At 33.3% G+C, this 10,703-nt stretch overlaps 1 non-coding gene across 1 annotated transcript; it reads left to right on the top strand.

The window, feature by feature from the left end:
- The first annotated feature begins 6,082 nt into the window (after positions 1-6,082).
- LOC140521777 (U6 spliceosomal RNA) lies at positions 6,083-6,190 on the top strand. Its single transcript, XR_011973077.1, has one exon. It is a non-coding gene; the product is annotated as a U6 spliceosomal RNA (small nuclear RNA).
- The last annotated feature ends 4,513 nt before the right edge of the window (positions 6,191-10,703 follow it).

Raw genomic sequence — 10,703 nt, 5'->3', positions numbered from 1 at the left:
TGTGAAAAGTGTTTTGTAATTTTGTTCATGCAGTTCTTGGGTTTCTCTTGGCAGGTAGACTCCCAAGTAGTTTATATTATCCATAGTGATTTTAAATAGAATTTCTCTTTCTATCTCTTGCTGCTGAATTTTGTTAGTAATGTATAGAAATGATGATTTATGAAGATATGTTTTGTACTTTGCCACAGTTGTTAATTATTTCAACTAGTTTTTTAATTGATTGTCTAGGCTTCTCAAAGTATAGCATCATCTACAAAGAGTGATGTGTTGTTTCCTCACTGCCTATTCTAATTTCTTCAATTTCTTTTTCTTCTTATTGCTATATGTAGCACTTCTAGTACAATATTGAATAATAGTGGTGATAATGGGCATCCTTGCTTTTCTCCTGATCTTATTAGGAATGCTTCTAGTTTATCCTCATTAAATATAATGCTTGCTGATGGTTTTAGACACTATTTATTATTTTTAAGGGAAGCTCCATTTATTCCTATAATTTCTAGCATTTGAATAGGAAAGAATATTGTATTTTAGCAAAAGCTTTTCCTGCATCTCTTGGATATGCATATGATTTCTGTTGGTTTTGTTATTTATGTGGTAAATTATGCTGATAGTTTTCCTAATATTTAAATAGCCCGATATTCCTGGTATAAATCCCAACCTGTCAAATTATAACATCCTTGTGATATATTGCTGAAATCTCTTTGTTAGTATTTTATTTTAAATGTTTGCATCAATATTCATTAGAGAAATTGGTCTACAGTTTTCTTTCTCTGTTTCTACACTTCCTGGTTTATGTATCAGCATCATACTTGTGTCATAAAAGTAATTTAGTAGGACTCCTCCTTTGCCAATTTTTCCAAATGGTTTATATAGTATTGGAATTAGTTGTTCTTTAAATGTTTGCTAGAATTCACTGAATGCAGATCAAAGCATACTTTTTTTAAAACTTTTTCTTGGGTTTTTATTTTTTGGTCTGTGTTTTCCTTCACAACATGACTAATATGGAAAAATGTTTCCATTACTCACATGTATAACGTATATCAAATTTTGTGTTTTATCAATAAGAGGGAAAGGAAGGTAGGAAGAAAGAGAATTTGAAACTCAAAATTTTTTAAACTATTAAAAATTGTTTTTACATGTAATTAGAAAAAATAAAATATTCAAATGACAAAAATAAACACTATTTTAAGGTTAAAAAAATTATGGGAGGACATATACAAGAGTCACATAAGACACAAGGGTATAGATGGGCTGAGATGTGGATTTTTGGAGGTAGTGCTCACATTGATGAGGTCATGGATCTATCAAAGTAAAATAAACTAGAACACTTTTTCTAAATACAGCTAAGTTACAGCTCAACTACAAAAAAATTTAAAATTAACAAAAGCACTAAATATATCAAGTTTTATAGAAATACCATATTAGGAATGTTATGCAACTCTCCACTTTCTGGGCACTGATACCTAAGGTAACTCTATATGGCATTCTATGATAAATGCACAACTTCTCAGGCTTCAACCAAACCCAGCCTGTATTAATTCTATAAAATCCTTCCTATCAGAGAAAACAGCAAAAGACTTTAACAGTTTTAAATATTTTATTACATTAGCTACAAGTGTCAGGAACAATGGAATCTTAAAATCAATTTAAGTAATAGACAGGACATCCTTGAATCTAAACTCCCTTCAAACAGAAAATTATAGAAGCAAATTATTAGAGGGCAAAATAATGCTACCAAAACAACATACATAATTTCTCCTATCTTCAGTTGCATTCAGTTTCCCTGTCTAGTAAAGCTCTCAAACATAAAGATCAAACTTATTTACTGATCCTGCTCCTAAATCCAGTATTCATTGACTTTTTTAGCTAGGATGAGAGAAGGAAGTAATACTTAAAAATGAAGCTGTAAAAAAAAAAATAATCGAATGGCAGAGAAACATTTTACAGAGATGAGACAGAACAATTTAACTTCTATTTTGTTTCCACCTAATCTAGCAAGGACAATAATCTTTTTTGAATTGGAATGGTTAGAAAAAACAGCATAGGAAAAAGTTTGTAGCCCCCCCCCCAAAAAAAAACAATGAGAGAATAACAAGAAAGCACCTAGGCATTGTGAGTAAATTCGGAGCTCTAGTCCCTACCTTTACATCCCATGGAATTAATGGAATTTGCCACTAGGATGATAAGATGATAGATTTAGATAACTGGAAGGGATCTGTAGAATTTATGACTCCCCTCACCCCCACTAAAGAAGTCAACATCCATAAAGCCTGGACTATGGAAATGGGGAGAAGAGCAAAGGGGACAGCAGAGGATGTTGCCTTGTTATCTGTTTCCATAACTTAATGAAATTCCTAAAACCCTCACATTATGTGTGAATATAACTGCAAGGCATGTGCTAGTTATCCCTCCCCCCAACCCTCCCACACATACACTTAGCAAAATAACTCCTTTTAAAATTTAAAAAGAAACACACAAGCTAGTAAAGTCATCGCTACCCTCATGGTTATATTCTGTAGGCATAAGTTTCATATATAATAAGATAAGCTTAAGAGACCCCAAGACACTATCTGAGCTCATACTGTGTGTGTACCCCAGATAAAGCTCCAACTCCTCTCATTAAAAATTGTATTTAAAAAACATGATTTTGTCCTCTGGTCCACCAGCCTTAGCCAGAGCAGACCAGCCAGGCTGGTCACTAAGGCTGACTCACTAATGGGATGGGTGATCTCATCTGACTCTGCCCAAGGGGAGCCATGATCCAGTAGTCTTAGTGGGGTGATCCTGTATCCCTGTAAACATGGAGAGCTCCGGAAAGACAGTTCCCATCAAACTTGCCCAAAACCATCCCTGTCACTAGGCATTTATACCTGTTTTTACAATAAACATCATGTATCATGCACCACTCTTGACTGGATCTGAGTAATTCATAGGGCCAGCACTTCATGTCATGTTTTGACAGACCTTAAGAGTCACTGACTTCAACACCTCCATCTTACAGAGGAAGAAACTGAAATCTCAACAGAGGGTAAATGACTTGCCCAGGGTTACACAGATGTGCAAGGGAGGATTCAAAACTAGGTCTGCCTAATTCCAAGTTCAACATTCAATCCACTGTAATACACTACTTCTCAGATCTCAGAGTCAGGCTCAGTAGGATGACTTTCTATTAGGATCCATTCAAAATGAACAAATATTTATTTGTTTCCAGCAGAGGTTCATTAAAAACTAATCAATCCAAAATAATGCTATTTCCTTTTTACGATAGTAAGCAGTAGAGATGTGAAGGACATATATTCTGGACGTGGAGGACAGAACATGTAAAGACTAGAGCCAAGAGATGGAATGTTATATGAGTCAATTTGGCTAAAATGAAGGAAAGTACATAAAGAAAAGTAATAAACTAGAGCCAGACTGTGGAGTAAAAGTGAAGGAAGTGGAGACAGCAAGTATAGGCAGTTGCTGGAAAACTTTGATAGTGAAAAGGAGATGTATCTATGTATATCTATTATGCACATATGCATAGATATAGATAGATGTAGATACAGATCTCTCATGTATAAATATATAAATATATATCAGTAGTTTAAGGGAATAATAGTATGTGTGTGTGTGTGTGTGTGTGTGTGTGTGTGTGTGTGTGTGTGTGTGTGTAGTTTAAAGGAAAATAGGGTCAAGAAAAGCCATGGTCTTCTAGCAAGGTGAAACCAAAGATGAGAAAGTGGGATAAGTGATGGATAACTGTGGAAACAAGCTACTGGAGAAGATGGGTGGGCAAGGATCAAGCAGATAGGGTGACCTTGTTAAGGAGAAATGCCACTTCTTCAGCAGACACAAAAGCAAAGGAAGATATTCGGGAAGATGTTAAAGGGATATTAAAGGTGTAAAAGGCAAGAGAAGACACCTCTTGTTTAGTTACCTCTATTTTTTCTAGGAAAATCATAAGTAGGACTACTCTGCTGAGGGGAAAGGGGATGCGTGCTGAAGAACACAAGAAAAGAAGAAAAAGCATGGAATAGTTGTTGTAGGGAGTGTAATAGTCACCTAGTAAAAAGGATTGTCTTGCCTCAATGAGAGCCTAGTTGAGATTAGATTGCATAAATATGTACTGGATCCAGCCAGGTTGATTATATGACTTACTATAAAAACATTAAGAAGCACATAAGAGTAGATGAGCAAATCCAAAGAAAGAGAATCAGAATATAGAAAAAATGTTAGAAAAATTTTTAAATGAGCAGTAACTGAAGAAAAGGAAATATTCAGCCTGGAAAAGAAAAAAATTTGGAAGGGTCATGTCCTCAAAATATTTGTATTTCTTTCATATGGAAAAAGCAGTTATTCCACATTATTCAAAAAGAAATATCTAAAATAAATGGACAGAAGATATAAGGAGATAGATTATAGTATTACCTTAGAACTGTTTATTATTGTTGTTATTAACTAGGATTTATATGGCATCTTAAGATTTGTGAAACCCTCTATAAATATCCTCACAACAATCTGAATGGTAGGCACTATCATTAAATCCATTTTATAGATGAGGAAACTGAAGCAGGTGGAGAGTAAGTGACTTGCCTACTAAGTATCTGATGCCAGATTTAAACTCAGGTCTTCCCAGGGCCAGGTAGAGAAATCTATTCTTTGTGCCACTCAGCTGGCTTTAATTTGAAATCATGATAATCAAAATAAAGAGCTAACATTAAACTGGGCTGCCTCAGGAAGGCACAGAGTCCTGGGTAGTGGACATGTTTAGGCAGAGACTAGATGACTCTCAATCAAAGTTTCTATAGAATCCACCATGAATTCCCAAACCTATGACTAAGTAAGCATTATATATTCAAGGATAAAGGGATTCACTTCATATTCATATATTAGACAAGTAAACAAGGGATCTATGAAAATATTTGGTGCAATAGAAAAAGCAGTGGTTCTAGAATCAGAGGACTTGGCTCTGAGTTTGTGTTTTCTCACTTCCTACCTGGGAACCTTTAGCAAGGTTCTGGCTCATCTCTAAAACGAAGGCATGCAGATTAAATTACGTCTAAATCATTGCCCTCCCCCACCCAACCTTCAATTCAATGGTCCAATAATCCTATTTGGTGTGGGTGAGGCTAGAGAATAACTTTGGACTATCTTTAATAAAGACTAAAGTTTTTTTTAATTATTTAATACACCAGTTACTCCATTTCTCACAATTATTTTTCCCACAACAGTCAGAAATGAGAGGAGAATGAATATGTGCTTATAATTTTCTAATATACAAATCATCCACAGTTAACCTTACTTTGTTCCATAAACACAAATGGTTACAAACTACCTCCTCCTAGACAGATATCTCATAAGTGAGATCCATTAGTTATATGGAGAATCAGGTAAGTTACATGATGATAACCCCCCCCAATAAAATAAATTTCATACATGGTTCTTGACACATAGAAAATACTTAATAATTTCTTTTTTTTCATTATTCAAGTGGGTGAATAGCAAGGGGCAGTAAAAAGAGTACTGGATCTGATGGTAGATGACCTAGACATATTCCAATTGTGACATTTACTAATGACGTAACCTGAGTTCCATCACTTGTAAAATGGGAAGGTTGTATTACATGACCTCGAAGGTGTTTTCAAGCTCTTAATCTATGAATGTATGTATGTATATGTATACGCATGTAATATATAATAGTAACTATACTATATATATATTGTATACAGTATATTTAGTGTCTATGTATGTGAGTATATATACTAATTAAACAAAGTGATGCCTTGATCATTTTAGACTTATATTTAGAGATCTAAATTACTTCATCTTTGGTAACAAGCAGATAGGATAGAAAAGGGAACACTGGAAGAGAGGGGAGTAATTCAGATTCTGAAGTATGAAAAGCCAGATGGAGGGTTATTGATCTTGGCATTTGCACAATGACTTCCACAGCAGACTCAGCCTCAGGCATGTTGCAGAATCAGAGTAATGGAGAGAAAAGGATAAAGTGTAATAGGAGTTTGAAAGTAGAACTGATGGCTCAAATCAAGACAAGTTCCAGGGAATATAACTTAAAAGTACCATCTTAAAATCAATCTGAATGCTTCCTTTGGCAGTACATATACTAAAACTGGAACAACACAGAGAAGACAAGCCATGGCCCCTAAACAAAGATGACAAACAAATTCATGAAGCGTTCCATACTTTTACAAAAAATTTGGCCTCCAAATACAATATTCAAGGGAAACATAAAAAGATAAAAAAGAAGGAAGAAAGAGAAAATATAAGAAGTTTAGTCATGTCAAACTGTTTATATTTCTATATGGCAAGATAATATTTATAACTCAACTTTATTACTATGAGAGCAATTAGGAGTATATGAGATGGAGGGTGTGCATATAAGGTGACTTTGATGGAATGATATCCAAAATAAAATAAAATAAATGAGTAAGAAGAAAATTACACTGGAAGAAGAAGGGGGAGATTGAATGGGACAAATTACTCCACCCAGAAGAGGCATGAAAGAGTTATTATCACAAAGAGGAAGATTGAGGATGAGTGGAGGGCAAAGCTTAAACATTACTCTCTTGAATACTGGCTCAAAGAGGGAATAATATACACACTCAGTAGGGTATAGAAATCTATCTTAGCCTATAAGGAAGTAAAAAGGGACAGGGATAATAGAAGAGGAAGGGGAGGAGGGAACTGATAAATGGGAAAGCATATTGGGGAAGGAGGTGATCAGAAGTAAACCACTAGTGAGGAGGGAAAGTGTGGGGAGAAAGAGAAGGGGAAAAACAAGTGAAAAATCGCATGTAGGGAAATATACAATTAGTAATATATTAGTTATAAATGTGAATGAGATGAACTCACCCACAAAACAGAAGTAGATAACAGAATGGATTAAAAAACAGAATTTGTTTACAAGAAACATATTGAAACAGAGAGATACATACAGGGTAAATGTCAAATCAGAATCTATTATGCTTCAGCTGAAGCAAAGAAAGCAGGTGTAGTAGTCATGACCTCATACAGAGCAAAAGCAAAAATAGATCTAAATAAAAGAGAGAAAGAAGGAAACTATATTTTATTGAAAGATACCATATCAATGCTAAATATATATGCACCAAATGGTACAGCATCTAAATTTTTGAAGAAGTTGAATGAGTTACACAAGAAAATAGATAAGAAAACTATACTAATGGGAAACTTAGACGTTCCCCTCTCAGAACAAGATAAATCTAACCAAAAATAAACAGTAAAAAAGTTAAGGAAGTGAATACAATTCTGGAAAGTTAGATATGATAGATCTCTGGAGAAAACTGAATGGGAATAGAAAGGAACATACTTATTTCTCAGTTATACAGGGCACCTACACAACAATTCACCATGTATTAAGGTATTAAAACCTTACAACCAAATGTAGAAAACCAGAAATAGTAAATGCATGCTTTTTGGATCATAATGCAATAAAAAATTACATTCAATAATGGACAATGGAAAGAAAAATTAAAAATTAATTGGAAAGTAAGTAAATTAATCCTAAAAAAACTAAATGGATCAAAGAACAAATCATATTAACATATTTCATTAAAGAAAATAACATTAAAGAAATAACAACGAGACAACATACCAATGGGATGCCCCCAAAGTGGTACTTGGGAGAAAATTTATACCTCTAATTGCTCACATTGATAAAAGAGAGACAAAGCAGACCAATGAATTGGGCATGCAACTGAAAAAAACAAAACAAAACTAGAAAACGAACAAATGGAAAATCCCCAATCAAACACCAAATTGGAAATCCTGAAAATCAAAGCTGAGATTAGGGTGAAATTGAAAGTAAGAAAACCATTGAACTAATAAAACAAGAAGCTGGTTTTATGAAAAAAAAAAACAATAAAACAGATAGAATAGAAAACAGGATAGAAAAAATAAATTGGTTATTTTGATTTAAAAAAAGGAATGAAGAAAATGAAATAAGAATAAATTGAAAAAATGAAAAAACATAAAAATTAAAATTAATTAAAAAAAGAATGGAGAACACCAAATGACCAGTATGAAAAATGAAAGGAATTCACTCACCACCAATTAAGAGGAAATTAGTACAATTGTTACAATACAATTGTTATTTTATACAATTATATACCAATAAATTCGACAATCTAAATGAAACAGATGAATATCTACAAAAATATAAATTACCCATATTTGCAGAAAAAAATAAAATAAATAGACCAATCTTAGAAAAAGAGATTGAACAAGTCATCGATGAACTTCCAAAGAAAAAAATCTCCAGATGGATTCATAATTAAATTCTACCAAATTCTACCAAACATTTAAATACAATATAAACTATTTGGAAAAATGGGCAGAGTCCTACCAAATTTCTTATATGACACAAATATGTTGCTGATACCCAAATCAGGAAGAGCCAAAAGAGAAAAGGAAGAAAATTATAGACAAATTTCCCTAATGAATATTGATGCAAAAATTTGGAAGAAAATACTAGTGAAGAGATTACAGTAATATATCACAAGATTACACACTATGATCAGGTAGGATTTATACCGGGAATACAGGACTGTTTCAATATTAGGAAAACAGCATAATTGACCATATCAATAACAAAACCAATAGAAATCATATATTTATCTCAAGAGATGCAGAAACAGCCTTTGACAAAATATAGCATTCTTCCCTATTAAAAACACTAGAGTGCGTAGGAATAAATTGAGCCTCCTAAAAAAAAGATAGGTAATATTTATCTAAAACCCTCAGCAAGCATTATCTGTAATGGGAATAAGCCAGAAGTCTTCCCATCACAATCAGGAGTGAAACAAGGATGCCCATTATCAACTGCATTATTTAATATTGTACTAGAAATGTTAGCTATAGCAATAAGACAAGAAAAAGAAATTAAAAGAATTAAATAGGCAATGAGGAAACAAAATTACCACTCTTTGCAAATGATATACTATGATACAAATGATATGATGTTATACTTAGAAAATCCTAGAGAACTAACTAAAAAGCTCATTGAAATAACAACTGTAACAAAGGTGCAGGATACAAAATAAACTCACATAAATCATCAGCATTTCTATATATTACCAACAAAGTCCAGTAGCAAGAGACAGAAAGAGAAATTCCATTTAAAATAACCGTAGACAAAATAAAACACTTGGGAGTCTACCTGACAAGACAAAACTAGGAACTATACAAAAACAACTATAAAATGCTTTTCACACAAATAAAGTCAGAACTAAACAATCAGGAAAATATTAATTGTTCATGGGTAGGCTGAACCAATATAATAAAAATTGCAATTCTACATTCAGGGCCATACCAAACTATCAAAAAATTATTTTATAGAGCTAGAAAAAATAAAATAAAATTCATCTGGAAGATCAAAAGCTCAATTATATCAAGGGAATCAATGGGGAAAAAAGCCAAAGAAGGTGGTCTAGCCATACCAGCTCTCAAACTGTATTATAAAGTGGTAATTATTGAAATAATCTGGTACTGAATAAGTAGTAGAGTGGTGAATCAGCAAAATAGATTGGGTACAAATTACATTATAGTAAATGGTCATAGTAATCTGGTACATGATAAATAAAAAGATCCAACCTTTGGGGGAAAGAGGAGTTAGAAGCGGGGAACTCATTATTTAACAAAAACTGCTAGGGAAACTAGAAAATAGTATGGCAGAAACTAGGTCTAGACGAACATCTCATACTGTATACCAACCAACATAAGGTCAAAATGGGTGCATGATTTATACACAAAGGGTGTTGCCATAAGCAAATTAAAAGAGCCTGTCAGATTTATGGATAAGGGAAAATTTAGGACCAGAGAAGATATAGAGAACATTACAAAATGTAAAACAGATAATTTTGATTATATAATATTTTAAAGTTTTGCACAAATAAAACCAATGCAACCAATATTATAAGGAAAGCAGTAAATGGGTAGAGAGAGATTTTGTACCAAATATCTCTAATAAAGGCGTCATTTCTCAAATATAGAGAGAACTGAGTCAAATTTATAAAAATACAAGTAATCTCCCAATTGATAAATGGTCAAAGGATGTAAGCAGGCAGTTTTTAGATGAAGAAATCAAAGCTATCTATAGTTGTATGAAAAAAATGCTCCAAATCACTATCAATTAGAGAAAACTCTCAGGTAACACTTCACACCTTTCAAAGTAGATAATATGACAAAACAGGAAAATGTTTTATGTGTGTGGGAAAACTGGGACACTAATGCATTGCTGGTGGAACTGTGAGCCAATCCATCCATTCTGGAGAAGAACGTGAAACTATGCCCAAAGGGCTAAAGAACTAGGTATATCATTTAATCCAGCAGTACCACTGCTAAGTCTATATCCCAAGGACATAAAAAACATGGAAAAGGACCTAACTGTGCAAAAATATTAATAGCAGCTCTTTTTGTGGTGGCCAAGAATTGGAAATCAAAGTGATGCCCATCAGTTGTGGAATGGTTAAACAAACCATAATATATTATTATAATGGAATGTTATTGGGCTGTAAAAAATGACAAGCACAATGATTTCACAAAAACCTAGAAAGACTTACATGAACTGATGCAGAGTGAAGTGAACAGAAACAGGAAAACATTGTATACGGTCACAGCAATATTTTTTTATTAAGAACTGTGAATGACATAGCTATTCTCAGCAACACAATGATCTAAGACAA

Source organism: Notamacropus eugenii, chromosome 1, assembly GCF_028372415.1.
Source record: "Notamacropus eugenii isolate mMacEug1 chromosome 1, mMacEug1.pri_v2, whole genome shotgun sequence".
In the NCBI taxonomy this organism is placed as follows: domain Eukaryota; kingdom Metazoa; phylum Chordata; class Mammalia; order Diprotodontia; family Macropodidae; genus Notamacropus; species Notamacropus eugenii.
This window is presented reverse-complemented; position numbering and strand designations above follow the sequence as displayed.